At 39.1% G+C, this 20053-nt stretch overlaps 1 long non-coding RNA gene across 1 annotated transcript; it reads right to left on the reverse strand.

Moving 5' to 3' along the window:
• Window positions 1-2239: 2239 nt before the first annotated feature.
• On the reverse strand, window positions 2240-2824 carry LOC142227670 (uncharacterized). Its single transcript, XR_012719961.1, has 3 exons — window positions 2758-2824; window positions 2552-2628; window positions 2240-2457 (listed from the first exon to the last, which is right to left on the reverse strand). It is a non-coding gene; the product is annotated as an uncharacterized LOC142227670 (long non-coding RNA).
• Window positions 2825-20053: the final 17229 nt, after the last annotated feature.

The raw sequence follows: 20053 nt of genomic DNA on the forward strand, positions 1-20053 counted from the left end.
TGATACTACTCTAGTTTTAAGCTTTATGTGTTGTTGTTGTGTTACACTTAAATGTTTTGCATACGTAAGTGTATAATGTAATTCCTTTTGTTTTTCCTGGTCTCCTGATACTTGTTAATTACAATTATTAAAATCTTTAATTATTTATAAAAAATTTGTAAACTAAAACCAATAGCTGTTATTACCACTAAAATTATTTGCGATTTTAAAAACAATTTTGAGAAAGAATTTTACATGTCATGATTAAAAATTATCAAACCACTTTTATTATAGATCGACTCCTGATGAAGCAATTCAATGTAATTGCGAAATATTGAAAAATAAAGAAACCAATACATACAAAAAACGATCTCAAGCTTGATTAATTATTTTCTATTGGAAAAAAGAAAGATCGAATAAAATCAAAATTTCTAATTAAATATTTTTTTACAACAAAGAAAAATATGAAACTCGTTAAAAATAATAATAATAATTAGCAAATAATAATATACGTAAAGAATATTATTTTTTAAAAGAAACCCACATTGAAAAAAGAACACTTACCTATTTATGATTAAACTATACGCTGAGGTGTAACAAACAATTTTCCAAATTAATCTGGAGTTACTCTGAAATTGAATATTTATTTTTTACATTGAATAATAAAAATTAAATTAGATAAAACAAATTCAATATACTTTCCATTTCAGCATTTTTTCCTAAATATTGAACATTCTTAATAACTTTTTCTCAGCTACCGATCATCCCTTCGCCATTATACACCTCTTCGCTAAAATATTAATAACGTTCATTTAAAAGTTTTAATAAACAAACACCAATATATGTCTCAAAAAAACCAAAATATTCCATACCTTGTCACATACTTGCTAAAAAGGTGCAACAGCCCACGCCAACGCCAACTATACAACTGAAGCATACCAAACAAAACCAAGCAAAACCAAAACATTTCTACAACAACAAAAACACATGTGCCTTCATTGAAAACAACACCTCATCCAGACAAAAAACCCATTCGCGAATAATAAACACACACACACACAAACCACTGAAACAAAAATAAAAACAACCCCACGCTCAGATATACACAACATCCCCATCACTTGCTACCATTTCTCATTATTACATTGCATGCTCTCACTCACAAACTAATTTCAAGTAACATCATCTTTACATTAAACATGTTCCACTTTGACGAGAAAGATCTCTGTACTATGCATTAGTTCATCGCATCTGTCCACAACTTACTCTAAAAACAATACTCTTAAATGCATATCAGTATAAGAACGATGAAACGTTTAACTTAAAATTAGCAAAAATTTCATGAAATTATATCTACCCATTTTTAACGAAAATGTCTATAAATTTAATTACATGTGAACTAAAAATATTTCATTGAGAAATGTTGTACCAACTATTATTAACTATAGGAATTGCCAGTAAGAAACTGCTATCCGCTTTCAAGTTCAATTTTCGTAAAAAAAATATTTTCTCATACAAAAACTCTTTATAGTAAATTACACTTATTATTTAGAAAGTATTTTACATTTCATAAGAAGTTTTATAGTATGACGAAAAAATTTTTAACTACCAGTTAAGAAAAATTTTCAGGAAATTTCCATCGTATTTTGTAGGCTATGAACTAAACGATTGCTACTTAAAATGTGTAAAATTTCCTTTCGAGTAGTTAATTTTCGTTAAAGATATGAAAAATGAACTAAAATTCTGGAAAATTCTTGTAATAAATTATTGTAAAAATCTTCTTAAATTTACGAGACACTTTTTTTCTGTGTACCACAGTAGTGGTGAAGGGTATAAATATGGGAAATATAAAGCTAGAGCAATTTTGATGCAATTGTACAAAATAGCATTTATGATTTATCGGGCGATACTACACTGAAAAAACAGTGAACCCTTTTCCATTGCAAAATGAACTAAACTGTAGTAATATTGACCATGATTTAGCCCTTAAGATTTTTTTCAACTTGTCTAGTTTATAATTCTCTTAAATTTTAGTTCATCTATAACATTGTAGTTTAGTTCATTTTTACAACACCATAAGATTTATATACCCCTACCAAGTTAAAAAGTCAGTATTATTTTGTTTTACTTGCTTATTTTGTGGGAAACCCGATAATAAAAATTGGTTAACAGTCTCTTTAAAATGTCGACGATTAAACTATTTTTATACCAATCATTCCACAGTACAGAGAAATTAAATAATTAAAGGAACAACAAACCGTTTTACTATTATGAAAATTTTCATACATTAAAATTAAACTTTCTTTAAGCAAAAGTACTTTATTATAAAAACTTATGATGAAAGTTCTTAATACAATGTTTTTTGTGAATAAAAATTATGACCACGTGGAACAGAGAGTAGTTCATTTGAACCCGCTGTTTGGACATTTTGACTTATCCTTTTTTTATTCATCGTAGGTAATTTTTTCACATATCTTGCTGGAAAAAAATGGAAACAATAATGAAAATTGTTAAAAATTAACACCATGTAATGAAATATAATTTTAATTCTTCATTTTAGCTTGTAACTTACCATATTTGGGGGCATTTTATCGAATGGTGTAAGGAATTCAACTTTTCTTTGGAAAACGTATCTCATAAAATTGGTACCTGAAACAATTAGAGAAATAATGAAGTATTCTATATAAACTCATAAAACTGTGTTGTTATCGATGTGAAGGATATAATAAAATAAATATTCTAGTTGAAAGAAAGCCAGAGTTTTAATATAAAACTTACCAATTCTCTATTAAATTGTACGCTGAGGGGAAATATAAAAAGTTGTCCAAATTTATTTGGGCTATTCTGAAATTAAATATTTTTTTTTACATTAAATAAAATTATTAAATAGGTTTCCAAAAAATCTAATGAAAAAATAATATTATGCATAAAAAACAAATATTCTGGTTAAAAGAAAGTTAAAGAATCCTTACCAATTCACTATTAAATTACAAGCAAAGGAGTACTAACATTTTTTTCAAATTTTGAAGGGGTTATTCTGAAATTAAATATTTGTTTTTTTTACATTAAAATATTACATTGGTTTCCAAAAAAATTAATTAAAGAAATACTAAAATAAGGTATTAAAAACCTATAATTTTGATGATAAAAAGGTCATAAAAACGTGAATATTCTAGTTGAAAGAAATCCAAATTTTAAAAGAAAACTTACTAATTCTCTATTTTCGAACCCATCTGGAGTTGCTCTGAAATTAAATATTGCTTTTACAACAAAGAAAAACATTAAACTGGTTTCCAAAAAAAAAAATAATTAACAAATAATAATATACATAAAAAATATTATTTTTAAAAGAAAGCCATATTCAAAAAAAAAACAATACTTACCAATTTATGGCTAAACTATACGCTGAGATATAACAAAAAATTTCGAAATTCATCTGGAATTGAATATTAATTTTTTACATTGAATAATAAAAATTTCAATACACCTTCAATTTCAACATATTTTCCTAAATATTCTTAATAACTTTTCTCGAAACTACCGATGAAATATTAATAACTTTCATTTAAAAGGTTTAATAAACAAACACCAATATATGTCTCAAAATTCCAAAATATTCCATGCCTTTATATTCCCTTGTTGCATATTAAAAGATGCAACAGCCCACGCCAACGCCAACTATACAACTGAAGCATGCCAAACAAAACCAAGCAAAGCCAAAGCATTCCTACAACAACAAAAACACATGTGCCTTTATTGAAAACAACTCCTCATCCAGCCAATAAACCATCCAAGAATAACAAACACACACACAAACCACTAAATGAACCAAAATAAAAACAACCCCACGCTCATGTATACACAACAAAACTCAAGTAACATCATCTTTACATTAATCACATTCCACTATGCCGATAAAGATCTCTGTACTATGCATTAGTTCATCGCATCTGCTGACAATTTACTCTGAGAATAATATTCGTAAAGGCACACCAGTTTATGAACGATGAAACGTTTAACTTAAAATTTGCAAAATTTTCATGAAATGTTATCTACCATTTTTGACGAAAATGTCTATAAATTTAATTACATGTGAACTAAAAATATTTTATTGGGTAATTTTTTACCAACAATTATTAACTATAGGAATTGTCAGTAAGAAATTGCTATCCACTTTCAAGTTCATTTTTCGTAAAAAAATATTTTCTCATACAAAAAAATCTTATAGTAAATTGCACTTATTATTTAGAAAATACTTTACATTTCACAAGTAGTTTTATAGCATAACAAACGAATTTTTAACTACCAGTTAAGAAATTTTTTAAGGAAATTTCCATCGTATTTTGTAGGCCATGAACTAAACGATTGCTACTTAGAATTTGTAAAATTTCCTTTCGAGTAGTTAATTTTCGTTGAAGATACGAAATATGAACTAAAATTCTGGAAAATTCGTGTAATAAATTATTGTAAAAATCTTCTTAAATTTACGACACACTTTTTTTTCTGTGTACACACTGTAATGCAAACTTTCCACAGAATGGTCGAATTTTCAATAAACCTCCAACTTGTGGAAATATCGCCCGAATTGCCCAAATAATATATCACAACCCACAATTGACCACATATCTTGGCGAGATTTAACCAATATCCTTGTAAAATCGCCACTGCTGAGTAGCAAAAATTGTAAATATTACTCAAATTGTCCTATATCTCGAATACATATGTATCGCCCGATAAATCATAAATGCTCTGTTGTACAATTGCATCAAAATTGCTCTAGCTTTATATTTCCCATATTTATACCCTTCACCACTCTGTGGTACAGGGTATAATAAGTTTGTGCATTTGTAGGTAACGCCAAGAAGGAAAAGTCTGGGACCCATCGTTTAGTATACCGATCTCTGTCTGTCTGTCCGTCCGTCTGTCTGTATATGTATTTTTGTGTGCAAAGTACAGCTCGCAGTTTAAGTCCGATCGTCCTCAAATTTGACACAGAGTTTTACATTGGCTCAAAGACAATCGCTATTGATTTTGGAAAAAATCTGTTCAGATTTAGATATAGCTGCCATATATATTTATCACCGATCTGGTCATAATTGACGTATTTATCAACGTATTTTATCAAAATTTCGGGCAGCCAAATATTTTGGGGCTTTCGTAAGATGTGCAAAATATCAGCCAAATCGGTTCAGATTTAGATATAGCTCCCATATATATCTTTCGTCCGATTTGAACTTATATGGCCTCATAAGCCAGAGTTCTGCCCTGATTCGCTTAAAATTTTGCACAAGGAGTACATTTAATAGTATCATTAAGTGTACCAAATTTCGTTGAAATCGGTTCAGATTTAGATATAGCTCCCATATATATTTTATGTCCGATTTTCCCTTATACGGCCCAAAAGCCAGAGTTTTGTCCTGATTTGCTTCAAATTTTGCTCCTTGTGCAATTTAATAGTATTGTTATTTGTGCTAAATTTCGTTGAAATCGGTTCAGATTTCGACATTTCGACCGATTTCGACTAATATGGCCTCAAAAGCCAGAGTTTTGCCCTGATTTGCTTAAAGTTTTGCACAAGGAGTACGTTTAAGAGTATAATTCAGTGTGCTAAATGTGGTTAAAATCAGTTCAGATTTAGATATAGCTCCCATATATATCTTTCGCCCGATTTAGACTCATATGGTCTCAAAAGCAAGAGGTTTGCCATGATTTGCATCAAATTTTGCAGAAGAAGTACGTATGAGTAGTATCGTTAAGCGTGCTAATTTTGGTTGAATAGCTCCCATATATATCTTTCTGCCGATTTACACCCATATGACCACGGAGGCCAAAATTATTCTCCCATTTATGTTTTTTGCTGAGATAGCACGATTATTATTCTAACTATGCATGTCAAATTTGGTCAAAATCGGTTTATATTTAGATATAGCTCTCATATATATGTACGCCAGAGTAGGGGAAATATGGTAGAATGTTTCATATTTTAGACCCATTGAAAATGGGTCTATTTAAGTGTGTCATCTTGATCTAATATGGCCAAAATACCCACATTTTACACAAAATTCTGTGATGATTTCCTCATATCGTAGTCATATCCTACACACTGTAATGGCATTACAGAGTATAGAATATGACTACGATATGGGGAAATCATCCCAGAATTTTTTTAAATAGCATATTAAATGTATTCTCTGTGGAAACTATGGAGTCAATTGGAGGAAACTCCCATTGAAAATGGGTCTAAAATATGAAACATTCTACCATATTTCCCCTACTCTGGCGTACATATATATGGGAGCTGTTTACACACTTAACGATACTATTAAACGTACTCCTTATGCCAATTTCGAAGCAACTCAGGGCAAAACTCTGGCTTTTGAAGCCATATAAGGGCAAATCGGACGAAAGATATATATGGGAGCTATATCAAAATCTGAACCGATTTCAACCAAATTTGGCACGCTTAACGATACTATTAAATGTACTCCTTGTGTAAAATTTGAAGCAAATCAGGACAAAACTCTGGCTTTTTTTGCCCATATAAGTTCACATCGGACGAAAGATATATATGGGAGCTATACCAAAATCTGAACCGATTTGAACCAAATTTGGCACGCTTAACGATATCATTAAACGTACACCTTGTGCAAAATTTGAAGCAAATCAGGGCAAACCTCTGGCTTTTGAGGCCATATTAGTCGAAATCGGACGAAAGATATATATGGGAGCTATATCTAAATCTGAACCGATTTGGCTGATATTTTGCATATCTCACGAAAGCCCCAAAATATTTGGCTGCAGACAGACGGACATTGCTAAATCGACTCAGAATTTAATTCTAAGACGATCGGTATACTAAACGATGGGTCTCAGACTTTTCCTTCTTGGCGTTACATACAAATGCACAAACTTATTATACCCTATACCACAGTAGTGGTGAAGGGTATAAAAATGTTACGACAGAAAGAATGTACGTACCTTTTTCTAAAAAATGGTCAAAATTCGATATTTTTTTAAATTATAATTTGTGGGCCACTGAAAAACGGTTCTAGGTTCAAAATACTGACCCAACTTTGTCAAAATTTTGCAAAAAAAAAATAAATATCCTGCGATGTGCCGTTAAGACCTTAGTTGAGGAGTCACTGAAAACAAAGACAAAACTCATCGATCCCACGGCGGCGGGTTCTGTGTACAGGATCTACCCGATGGTCCGCATCCATTGGCCAGCGGCTGCCACATCAGTGTACGTGTTGTTTCGTCCGTCTTTTTGTGTTGGAGAAGGTGCATCCCGGGGAGCCTTCTCCGTTTGCTGTTGGTCCGAGCCGGGATAGAGGAGAACCCCGGACCATGGTATTGTTCAGTCTGCCGAAACCTGATCCACCACCGTTCGGTTTCGGTCAGGTGTAACCGGTGCTTGGAGTGGGTGCACTTCCGGAACTGCTCCGGCTTAACATCGCTGCGGGAGTATAGTCATACTGACTACGTGGCAGGATGCTGTGCCAGCGATAGCAGCAGCGCGTCGTCTGACTATGCGACTCCTCCGACATCCCCGTACAACAATATACTCCGCCGCAGCATCTCACACCCAATATTGTTATTCCAGTTGCGGATAGTGCATCGTTTTTGCAATTTAATTGCAACGGCTCCGGGGTAAGATTAGCGAGATCGTGGACTTTATGAATCGGAAAAGGATAAGGATCGCGGCGATCCAGGAAACTAAGCTCAATTCCACCTGCAGCCTACGCCATTGTGATGGATACAATGTGCTTCGAAAGGATCGCACTAGAAGTGGAGGTGGTGGCCTGGCTTTTATATTACACCGTTCCGTGCAGTATAGACCTATGCCGCTTGTGCCAGATACTAGTGACCCGTATATGGAATGTATGCAGTCAAGTCTGGGGCTACCGAGATAGAGCTATACAATGAATATATACCGCCAGTTGGTAGCTGTGCTCCAGGTTATTGCCCAAACATTGAGTGGCTATTGTGCGGGCATAACCGATTGGTTCTAGGGGACTTTAATGCCCTCCATGAACTTTGGCATTCACTCCTAGGTAATGACCAGAGAGACATAACTTTGGCAGAGCAGATAGATGACTCCACATTTTGCACGGCGAACGAAGAGGCCCCCACGAGTATTAAGGGTGACTGCAGCAGTTCGCCTGATTTATCTTTAGCGTCGCCTGGTCTTATAAATGGCGTCTCCTGGCAACCCGTCATTTCATTGGGATGGACCACCTCCCCATAATTCTGACCATCAACCGACCCTCCGATTTCATAACCTCTGAACGCTGGACGTTTTTTAATCAAAAGAAAGTCAACTGGGAAGGCTTCAGAGAATACACCGATCGCCGCTCCAGTGAGCTCCCCCCCCCCCCATGTATATGTTGCCCAGAGGGCGTTCCGGGACATCATCAACGCAGCAGCCGCTCGCTTCATACCCGCTGGTCGAATTGCCTAAGTGAGGCGCAACTTCTCAGCCGAAGCGGCGGGACTCGCAGACGATCGTGATGAACGCCGTCGTGCTAACCCTGCTGATCCTAAAATCAGAGAACTAAATCTAAAGGTTAGTAAGATAGTCGACGAGCACAAGCGGAACACTTGGTTAGAGCACCTGAACCAATGTAACTTAGGCACAGGGACTGGTAAATTGTGGTCAACAGTTAGAGCCCTCTGGAACCCCGCTACAAAGGATGATGGGATTTCAGTCACCTTTGGCGACGTGACTGCCTAAGTGAGGCCCAACTTCCCAGCCGAAGCGGCGGGACTCGCAGACGAGCGTGATGAACGCCGTCGTGCTAACCCTGCTGATCCTAAAATCAGAGAACTAAATCTAAAGGTTAGTAAGATAGTCGACGAGCACAAGCGGAACACTTGGTAAGAGCACCTGAAGCAATGTAACTTAGGCACAGGGACTGGTAAATTGTGGTCAACAGTTAGAGCCCTCTGGAACCCCGCTACAAAGGATGATGGGATTTCAGTCACCTTTGGCGACGTGACTGTGACCGACAGTTTGTTTAGCATCCCGAGAGTGATAGAGCGAAAAGGAGAGCCACTCGTCGCATACGTGGTCTCCGAGCCGACGACACACCACAATTTACTGCAGCCGAAGTTACCAATGTCATCAACAGCGCGAAACCATCCAAGGCGCTGGGCCCAGACGGAATTTCAATGCTAATGTACACAGTACGACGACAGCCTTACATGCTATTTCGACACATATCAATAAGAGACTTAATCAGCCCAGGCCGTGTCATAGGACGGTCCTCGTGGCGCTTGACATATCGAAAGCATTCGATACGGTCAACCATGCCACATTATTTGAGGACATCGAAAATACGTCCCTACCGACAGGAGTGAACGCCAGTCGTAAGCTCCGTGGTAGAAACAAGGTCCTCAAGTCACTTGCCGGCAGTACTTGGGGTGCGGACAAAGAAAACTTGTTAACTACCTATAAGGCAATTGGCCGGTCAGTGGTAAACTATGCAGTGCCAGTGTGGACACCGCAGACTAGTGATACGCAGTGGAATAACATACAAACCTGTCAGAAAGCTGCCCTTAGAACTGCGACTGGGTGTCTCCGCAGCACACCCCTGAATCACCTTTATGTGGAGACAAAGATCATCCCTGTGCGAAGACACAACTACATGTTGTCAAAGCAGTATCTGCTGGGTTGTTATCGCAGTAATCATCCTAACCACCATCTCATGGATACACAACCACCACCCAGGAACGTAAGGGTTGATATACATCATCTAGATCGTGAGATCCAGCGCTACAAAAGAGAACCTCTAGATCAAGCAGCGTACCAGGCAGGTTTCAACAGGATTCATATGCTGAAGCGGTGAGCAGCTACAAGGTTAATCCTGTTCTCGGAGTCCGTCCACCGCTAATAGCACCGGAGGAAAGAGACTAGGGTAGTTTTAGCCCAATTAAGATCAGGCAAATGCAGCCGCCTCAATTCCTACTTATCAGTGATTGATAGCAGCGTAACTGACGTATGTCCAATTTGCAACCAAGGGCCACACGACACGCGTCATCTTTTATCTTGCCCAGCTAAACCAACCCGACTTACCGCCAGATCACTCTGGACGCACCCCACCTTAGCCGCAGAGTTCCTCGATCTGACCACAAGCTGAAGTACCAAAGCGTATAACATAAAAATGGATGAAATCACAATAAACTGTTACAACAACAAAACTCATTATGGGATGCGATGCAAATGCACATCATAGTATTTGGGGAAGTAGTGATACTAATGCAAGGGGAGAGTCGCTAATAGAGTTTATTTTGCGTAGTAACCTGGTAGTTTGCAATAAGGGCGATGCACCAACCTTCGTCACCAAAAACAGGCAAGAGGGTTTGGGCGTCACATTGGCCTCTCCGGAACTGAATGATAAGATACCTGAGTGGGAAGTTTTGAGGGAACATAGCTTCTCAAATTATCGCTACATCAGTTTCAGATTGGATATTCGTACTTCAAAGACGATATTTCCGCCAAATGTTAGGAAACTGATTGGAATAGGTATAGGGAATCGTTCAATATGATGATACCGGAAATACCAGAGACAAATATGAGCACTGTCAAGATATCGAACACGCCGTGGAGCGGATTACTAAAGCCTTCAACATCTCACTGAAAGCTGCATGCCCTAGAGGGAAGCCGAGGGGGGAAATCGACCATGGTGGTCTACGGAGTTAAGTAATATGACGAAATCCTGCAGGAAGCTCTTTAACAAAGCAAAGTCCATCAGAGCTCCTGAGGATTGGGACGCTTACAAGAAGAATCTGAAAGGATACAAGCGAGAACTGAGAAAGGCTCAGCATAACTCTGGGAATGTTTACTGCAGCAGTATTGAGAATAGGTCCGACGCTTCCAGACTACGGAAGATACTAGCATCCACTAACTCCGCTCCAGGTTTCATTAAAACATCGGAGTACATTTGAACAACGTCCATTGAGGAGACACTGGAGGTACTATTGGACATACATTTTCCTGGAAATCAGACGGTTGGACCATGTTCTGGCGCTGCTACAGTGGCTCAGCGATCATTTCCTCTCGAGGAACTTGTATCGGAGTCTAGAATAAAATGAGCATTAAAAAGCTTTGGGTCATTCAAATCCCCGGACCTGATGGTATTACTCCGGCGGAGTTACAAGCCGTGACTGACAGAATTATCCCTTGGTTGACGGTGATATATAAAGGTTAGGTTAGGTTAGGTTAAAGTGGCAGCCCGATTAAGATTCAGGCTCACTTAGACTATTCAGTCCATTGTGATACCACATTAACTAAAAGTACCTATTACATATGGGCACTTCTAGTTTTAACCGCTGAACCTTCTTGATTATTTTTCTTTGTTGAACCAACCAGATTGTTCCAAAAACAGTAGCAGACTGCTTAAGTTAACGTTTTCCAGATCCGCCAGTAATCTGAAGCTATATGCTCCTAAAAGTTGCTTGCGCTTTACACAAAATGCAGGACAATCACACAAGAGGTGTTTAATTGATTCTTTTTCCTCCGCATCATGACAGCTCATACAATAGTCATTATACTTCGCGCCAATAGTTTTTGCAAAATCGCCTATCAGGCAGCGACCCGTTATAGCAGATATCAGGAGTGATATCTGACGTCTCGAGAACATTAGCATATCTAGTGTGCGGTTTAAGTTGAAATGGGGCCATATTTGCTTGGTGTCGTTACAACCCTTGCAATTCTCCCATCGAACATTTGCCATCATAACAGCCTTCTCACGCAGCATGAGCTTGCAGGTAGCTAGGGGCATACCAACAAATTCTAGTTCTCCTGGAATATGTAAGGTAGTCCCTAGCCTTGCCAACTCATCCGCTTCGCAGTTCCCCGGTATGTTCCTATGGCCAGGCACCCATATTAGGTGAATATTGTACTGCTCAGCCATCTCATTGAGAGATTTGCGGCAGTCGATGGCCGTTTTCGAGTTGAGGAACACAGAGTCCAAGGATTTTATTGCAGGTTGACTGTCTGAGTATATATTAATGCCCACATTTTTTGGAACATTACTTCTCAGCCAATTCGCCACCTCTCTTATTGCTAATATTTCAGCCTGAAAAACACTACAGTGATTAGGTAATCTTTTCGCTATTCGAAGTTCCAGATCATTAGAATATACTCCGAACCCCACTTGTCCATCCAATTTGGAGCCATCAGTGTAGAAATCTATATATTCTTTATTCCCCGGGGTCTGTGTGCACCACGCCTCACTGTTGGGGATTAGAGTCTCAAACTTTTTGTCGAAAAGTGGACTCGCCAAAGTGTAATCCACTACGTTAGGCACATCTGGCATTATTTTGAGGACAGAACTGTGACCGTAACCTTTTTCCGACCACAGCGATAGTTCGCGCAACCGCACAGCCGTTGTTGCAGCTGACTGTTTGGCCAAAATGTCCTGTCTTGCTGAATGCGCCTGAAATACACAAACACGCCATACGCTGAACTTTATCTAAACAAGTCGGTTTCTGAAGTGCCGGCCACCAGACTACAACACCATATAGCATTATAGGTCTAACCACTGCCGTGTATAGCCAATGCACAATTTTTGGTTTCAGTCCCCACTTTTTTCCTATTGCCTTTTTGCACGAGTACAAAGCTACAGTTGCCTTTCTCGCCCTTTCTCCAATATTAAGCTTAAAGTTCAGCTTCCTGTCCAAAATAACGCCAAGGTATTTTGCACACTCACCCAAAGGAATTTCAATACCCCCTAAGGAAATAGACCTAACTGTGGGAGTTTTGCGATCTTTGCAGTACATGACTAATTCTGTCTTTGCAGGATTTACCCCAAGACCATTGTCTTTCGCCCATTTCTCAGTCATCCGGAGGGCCCTCTGAATAATATCTCCGATTGTGGATGGGAATTTTCCCCTGACTGCCAGAGCCACATCATCTGCGTATGCCACCACTTTTATCCTTTCTTTTTCTAGAGTAACCAGAAGGCTATTTATAGCAACATTCCAAAGAAGAGGTGATAGAACTCCTCCTTGGGGAGTGCCTCTGTTCACATACCTTTGTATGTTTGCTTGTCCTAGTGTGGCTGAAATACGTCTCTTCATTAGCAGTTCGTCTAACAGCCTGAGTATACATGGATCAACATTCAGAGTTGTCAGTCCATTTAATATCGAGCTCGGATGGACATTATTGAACGCCCCTTCGATGTCTAGAAACGCCACGATTGTGTATTCTTTGACAGATAGTGAGCTTTCAATAAAGCTGACTAGTTCATGTAGTGCGGTCTCAGTAGACCTGCCCTTCGAGTATGCATGCTGTCCTTTCGAGAACAACCTTGAATCGATGCTAGTTCTAAGATAAATATCTATCATCCTCTCCAGAGTCTTAAGTAGGAATGAGGATAAGCTGATTGGTCGGAAATCCTTCGCCCTCGAGTGAGAGGCTTTTCCCGCTTTAGGTATGAAAACGACTTTTGTTTCCCTCCACTTTCCTGGGATATATGATAAGTTGATACATCCTTTATATATCACTGACAACCAGGGGATAATTTTGTCAGTTACAGCTTGTAACTCCGCCGGAGTAATTCCATCAGGTCCGGGGGATTTGAATGGTCCAAAGCTATTTAGCGCCCATTTTATTCTAGTTTCCGATACAATTTCCTCGACAGGAAACGACCGCTGAGCAACTGTGGCACCGCCAGTACATGGTTCAACCGTCTGATTTCCAGGAAAATGTGTGTCCAATAGTACCTCCAGCGTCTCCTCACTGGACGTTGTCCAATTTCCCTCCGATGTTTTAATGAAACCTGGAGCGGAGTTGGTGGATGCTAGAACCTTCCGTAGTCTGGAAGCCTCGGACGTATTCTCAATACTGCTGCAGTAGTCATTCCAAGAGTTATGCTGAGCCTTTCTCAGTTCTCGCTTGTATCCTCTCAGATTCCTCTTGTAAGCGTCCCAGTCCTCAGGGGCTCTGGTGGACTTTGCCTTGTTAAAGAGCTTCCTGCAGGATTTCCTCATATTACTTAATTCCGTAGACCACCATGGTGGTCGATGTTTCCCCCTTGGCTTTCCTCTAGGGCATGCAGCTTTCAGTGAGATGTTGAAGGCCTTAGTAATCCGCTCCACTGCGTGTTCGATATCTTGCACATTTCTCATATTTGTCTCTGTTATTTCCGGTATCATCATATTGAACGATTCCCTATACCTATTCCAGTCAGCTTCCCTAACATTTGGCGAAAATATGGTCTTGGTGATATGAACATCAAATTTGAAACTGATGTAGCGATGATCTGAGAAGCTGTGTTCACTTAAAACATGCCACTCAGATATCATTTCATTCAGTTCTTGCGAGGCCAAGGTGATGTCCAAAACCTCTTGCCTGTTTTTAGTGACAAAGGTTGGGGCATCTCCCTTGTTGCAAACTACCAGATTAGTACGCAAAATAAACTCTATTAGCGACTCTCCCCTTGCATTAGTATCACTACTTCCCCATATACTATGATGCGCATTCGCATCGCATCCCATTATGAGTTTCGTCTTTGTTTTCAGTGACTCCTCAACTAAGGTCTTAACGGCACATGGAGGCATCTCCCTGTCATGTCCCATATAGACCGAAGATACCCAATATTTGCATTTGGCTATTTCTAAATTGGCAACGACAGTGTCTGCATTGCACATTGAAGGAAGCAGAAACAAGTTAAGCTCGTTTTTAGCAATTATACAGGCTCGAATTACATCATTACCAGTATACTGCAATAGTTTGAACCCCGGAGTACTTAATTCACATATTTTGTTTCTATAAACATATGGTTCTTGAATAAGAACTATGTCTATGTCCCCTTTCATCAGGAGAACTTTTAAGGCAGCACATGCAGCCTTACAATGATGAAGATTTATCTGGAGGATCCGTAGGACCATCGAGATTTTCAACAACCGTCACATCAGCCGCTTCAATCGAGTCATCAAGAATGTCCTCTTCAGAGATATCGGTGACTCTCGCAATAACCATAGGTTCGACTTTGGTGAGTTCTGAGGCAATAGAAGCCTCCTCACGCATACGGTATCTATCCATGTCTTCAACTTTGGTATCTCCCTCGACTTCGCAAGAGGATCCGCTTACTTCTGATTCAGACAGAGGCTTGTCCATTTCTGAATCCTTTAGCTGATCGTTTTTATACACCTTCATTTGGATATAATGAAAGCCATAACATACACGGCCCTGGGACTTTGCCAGATGTGGCAAAGACTGAGTGTTCAATATAAACACTGCATGCCGTCTTGGTCCATCCACTTCATCCAAACGGCCAACCTTCCAATCAGCTGTTGGAAGATCTGGATTGCATCGTTTCAGTCTATTTAAAATAGATTCAGGGTCAGAAGGGTTTGCAGGTATCCAGGCATGTGCTCTAGGTCTAGCCGGTATGTCTTTCTTCTCGACTAACTCTAGAGCAGCTCCTTCCCAAACTTCACCAATTAGTATCAGAGCAGCTTTAAAACATTCTATAGACCTCTGGTCCTCAAATGCGACTAGCTTAAATCGTCCTTGATACCAACCAGCCTCTTGGTGTCGAGGATCTGGGCCGGGAAACTTTTCCAGCACCTGTGAGTAGACGACAGACAGAGCATTCTCAATTTCCCCCCATTTTTGCTTTGGAACCATACCGTCCAATGCTCCTTTATTAATGATAGCCATCACAAGGCTATCTTTAGCAACTGAGGCAAACGATCTTTGATCCCTTTTGGAGGATGGCAGCTCATCCGGCGATCGTTCCCTTTTTCCAGTCTCAAGAATTCCTTGAGCCCATTTTAAGGAATCGCTTTGTTTAGCCGACAGCGTGCTTGGGTCGACTGATCCTAACTTCTTTAGGATAAACAAAGCATTTCTGCGTTCCTTGAATCTCTTTCGTGAGGGATTACCTCCTTTTGATGTCGTTACCTTAGAAAAAGTTCGACTTGTCAGAGTGTCGCCACCTGTCGACCCGTCTACAGGTCGACTAATTGGGCCTAACTCTTGGTCATTGCCCAGATTTATAACTCCAGTCGATACCCGTCCACTGGACCCTGAAGTTAGCAACCCAGTGGATGACTTGGAATTTCGCTGCATGGTGGCTTAATATCCCACCACACTTGAAATTCGTAGTAGGTACCTATTACGATGAGTTGATCCGCTATTGAAAAACACGTCCGTTCCGTTCGACGGTTGAATAGAGAATAGTGATATATAAAGGATGTATAAACTTAGCATATATTCCAGAAATGTGGAGGGAAACAAAAGTCGTTTTCATACCTAAAGCAGGAAAAGCCTCTCACTCGAGTGCGAAGGATTTCCGACCAATCTGCTTATCCTCATTCCTACTTAAGACTCTGGAGAGGATGATAGACATTTATCTTAGAACTAGCGTCGATTCAAGTTTGCTCTCGAAACGACAGCATGCATACTCGAAGGGCAGGTCTACTGAGACGGCTTTGCATGAACTAGTCAGCTTTATCGAAAGCTCACTGTCAATGAATACACAATCGCAACGTTTCTAGACATCGTGGGGGCATTCAATAACGTCCATCCGAGCTCGATATTAAATGGACTGGCAACTCTGAATGTTGATCCAGGTATACTTAGGCTGCTAGACGAACTGCTAATGAGGAGAAGTATTTCCGCCACACTAGGACACGCAAACATGCAAAGTATGTGAACAGAGGCACTCTCCAAGGAGGAGTTCTATCACCTATTCTTTGGAATGTTGCTATAAACAACCTTCTGGTTTCCCTAGAAAAAGAAAGGACAAAAGTGTTGGCATACGCAGACGATGTGGCCCTAGCAGTCTGGGGAAAATTGCCATCCACAATCAGAGATGTTATACAAAGAGCCCTCCGGATGACTGAGAAATGGGCGAAAGAGAATGGTCTTGGAGTAAATCCCGCCAAGACAGAATTAGTCATGTACTTCAAAGATCGCAATACTCCCACGGTTAAGCCCATATCCTTAGGGGGTATTGAAATTCACTTTGGTGAGTATGCAAAATTCCTTGGCGTTATTCTGGACAGGAAGCTGAACTTAATATTGAAGAAAGGGCGAGGAAAGCCACGGTAGCTTTGTAGTCGTGAAAAAAGGCAATAGGAAAAAAGTGGGGACCAAAACCGAAAATTTTGCATTGGCTATACGCGGCGGTTGTTACACCTATAATACTATATGGTGTTGTAGGCTGGTAGCCGGCACTTCAGCAACCGACAGGTTTAGATAAAGTTCAGCGTATGGCGTGCTTGTGTATCTCAGGCGCATTCAGTAAGACAGGAACAGATTCCCTTAATGTCATGCTGCATCTATTGCCTTTAGACATTTTGGCCAAACAGTCAGCTGCAACAACGGCTGTGCGGTTGCGCGAGCTATCGCTGTGGTCGGAAAAAAATGTGCGACCACAGTTCGGTCCTCAAAATAATACCAAATGTGCCTAACGTAGTGGATTACACTCTGGCGAAACCACTTTTCGACAAAAAGTTTGAAACTCTAATTCCCAACAGTGAGGCGTGGTGTACACAGTCCCCGGGGAATAAAAGATATATAGATTTCTACACTGATGGCTACAAATTGGATGGACAAGTGGGTTTCGGAGTATATTGTAAAGATCTGGAACTTCGAGTAGCGACAAGATTACCTAATCACTGTAGTGTTTTTCAGGCTGAAATATTCGCAATAAAAGAAGTGGCGAATTGGCTGAGAAGTAATATTCCAAAAATTGTTGGAATTATATTGTTACGAATTTGATAATTATAGATTTAAGTTTATTTAAATTAGTTTCCGTTGATTTAAAATTTCAAATTGTAACGATAAAATTTCGCTATCACTTGTTGGAATCATCTATTCCTTTTCTAGTACTTTCCTTAATTTCTGTTATGTTCTTTTGTTTGCTTATTTTCATATCGAAATGTTAGTTCTTACTCTCTCATAGAATAACAACCCCTTTGCTTTGTTATTTTGCATTCTCCTTTCATCTCATTGTCTATTGTCATTGTTGTTGTAGTAATGCGAGCATATATCTATGTGAGTGTATATGTGTTTGGCAGCCACCAGATGAATAACTTAATGGTCGTAGATCCTTCTAGCGTTGTCAAAGAATGTTCTGGCGTTGCCAGAATATTGTAGTGCTGCCAGAATGTTCTCGCATTGCCAGACCGTCATATATAAAAGCGCTCGCATGCTGCTAACGAGACAGTCTTAATTAAAGCGTCAAACGAATAACATCAGTGTGAACGAATTGTAAAGTGAAGTCATAGTAAATAAATTGTAGATTAACGTTATTAAAACGAACAGTGTTTTAATTGTCGGGTAATTAAAAACGCCTAAATGTAAAAACGTAACAATTGGTGTCGGAAGTGAAATAACAAAAAAAAATCTACAATGAAGTTTAATGAGCTTCGTGTTGAAGACTTAAAAAAGGAATTGAGCAAACTGGAGCTGCCGACAACAGGCAATAAGGCCCAGCTTCAAAAGCGTCTACTGGAAGAGTTTGAACGGCGTAATATGGACATTGCGACGCATGAGTTTGATTATAAGGAAGACATTGATGAATCAATACTCGTCAATACAAGCAGTGTAGAAACTCAATCTGTGGCTTCGAGTGTTGTGGATTACACATCAATGCTTTATGTTTTGAGCAAAATGATGGAAGAAAACTCTAGAAAAATCATGGATGAGAATTCTAGAAAAATCATGGATGAGAATTCTAGAAAAATGGAAGAAAATTCTAGAAAATTGCTGAAAGAAAATGTCCTACAAATGGAAGCAAATTCTAGAAAAATGGAAGAAAATTCTAGAAAATTGCTTAAAGAAAATGTCCTACAAATGGAAGCAAGTTCTAGAAAATTTGAAGAAAAATTCGACGAAAATTCTAGAATTCTCAACGAAAAATTACAACAAATTTCTGAAGGTATGGAGAAACGTGTGGACCATATAGAAAATCAAATTGTGGAATTGGATAAGAAAGTTCTTTCCGTGGATGAGAAAATTATGGTTCATGATGAGAAGTTTCTGCACATCGAGAAAAAAATGTCAGAGCTGGAAATTAAAGGTGGTCCAGTGCGCGTCATCGAGGGCTCAAAAATCAAAACTCCTGTTTTCGATGGCTCAACGTCATTTGATGTCTTCAAATTCCAATTCGAAATGGTTGCTTGTAGAAATTTGTGGAATGACGATGATAAAGCAATTGAACTTATATTGGCATTAAAGGGCAATGCTGCTGATGTGATACAAAGCATTCCCGCTGCTTCTAGAAATAACTATAATGAAGTAATAGCGGCACTTAAACGCAAGTATGGTGGAGAGCACAAGCAGGACATCTTCAGAATGGAATTGAGGGGAAGAATCCAGAAATCGAATGAAACCCTACAAGATTTCGCAACAGAAGTTGAGCGGCTAGTGCTTTTAGCATACCCTGGAGAGCATCATCCTCTTATAGATCGTATCAAGATTGAGACTTTTGTGAATGGCATTCGAGACCCTGAGATAAAATGTGCAACATATGCCGCACAAAAAGCTACATTCACAGAAACAGTAACATTTGCACTTGTACAAGAGACTGCGAGATTGCTGACATGGCCTCAAATTCACAAAGTACGCAGAGTAGAGACCGAGTGTGAAGAATCGAAATCGGTCATTGAATTGGTAAAAGAGGCTCTAAAGCAGATAATGCAAGAAATGAAGCAGCAGGCAAATAAATCTAGAATAAAATACTATAACTGTGATAAGGCTGGACATCTTTCCCGGGAATGTAAAGCGTGGCGTAAAACGTCGGGGTCAATCTCGCCATCTCCATTAAACAATAATCAGAAGAAGGCGACCACAAAGCCAAGCGACTCAAATTCAAATTTTGGGGATAATAGAAAAGGTGGCAAACAAGTTATTGATCAAGCCTTGACACGACGGCATTGCAATGTAGAAAGCAGACGCTACTCGAAGGCTGAACCAAAGGAGACAGTTGTAAATGTCAGGCAGTTACACATCGAATCTGGCACATACTGGTCAACAGAGCAACGTAAAGATCCCATTCTGAGAAAAATTATTTCGGCAAAACAAGAAAATAAGAAACCCAGCAAGAAAGACATC

Source organism: Haematobia irritans, chromosome 2 (assembly GCF_050003625.1).
Source record: "Haematobia irritans isolate KBUSLIRL chromosome 2, ASM5000362v1, whole genome shotgun sequence".
In the NCBI taxonomy this organism is placed as follows: domain Eukaryota; kingdom Metazoa; phylum Arthropoda; class Insecta; order Diptera; family Muscidae; genus Haematobia; species Haematobia irritans.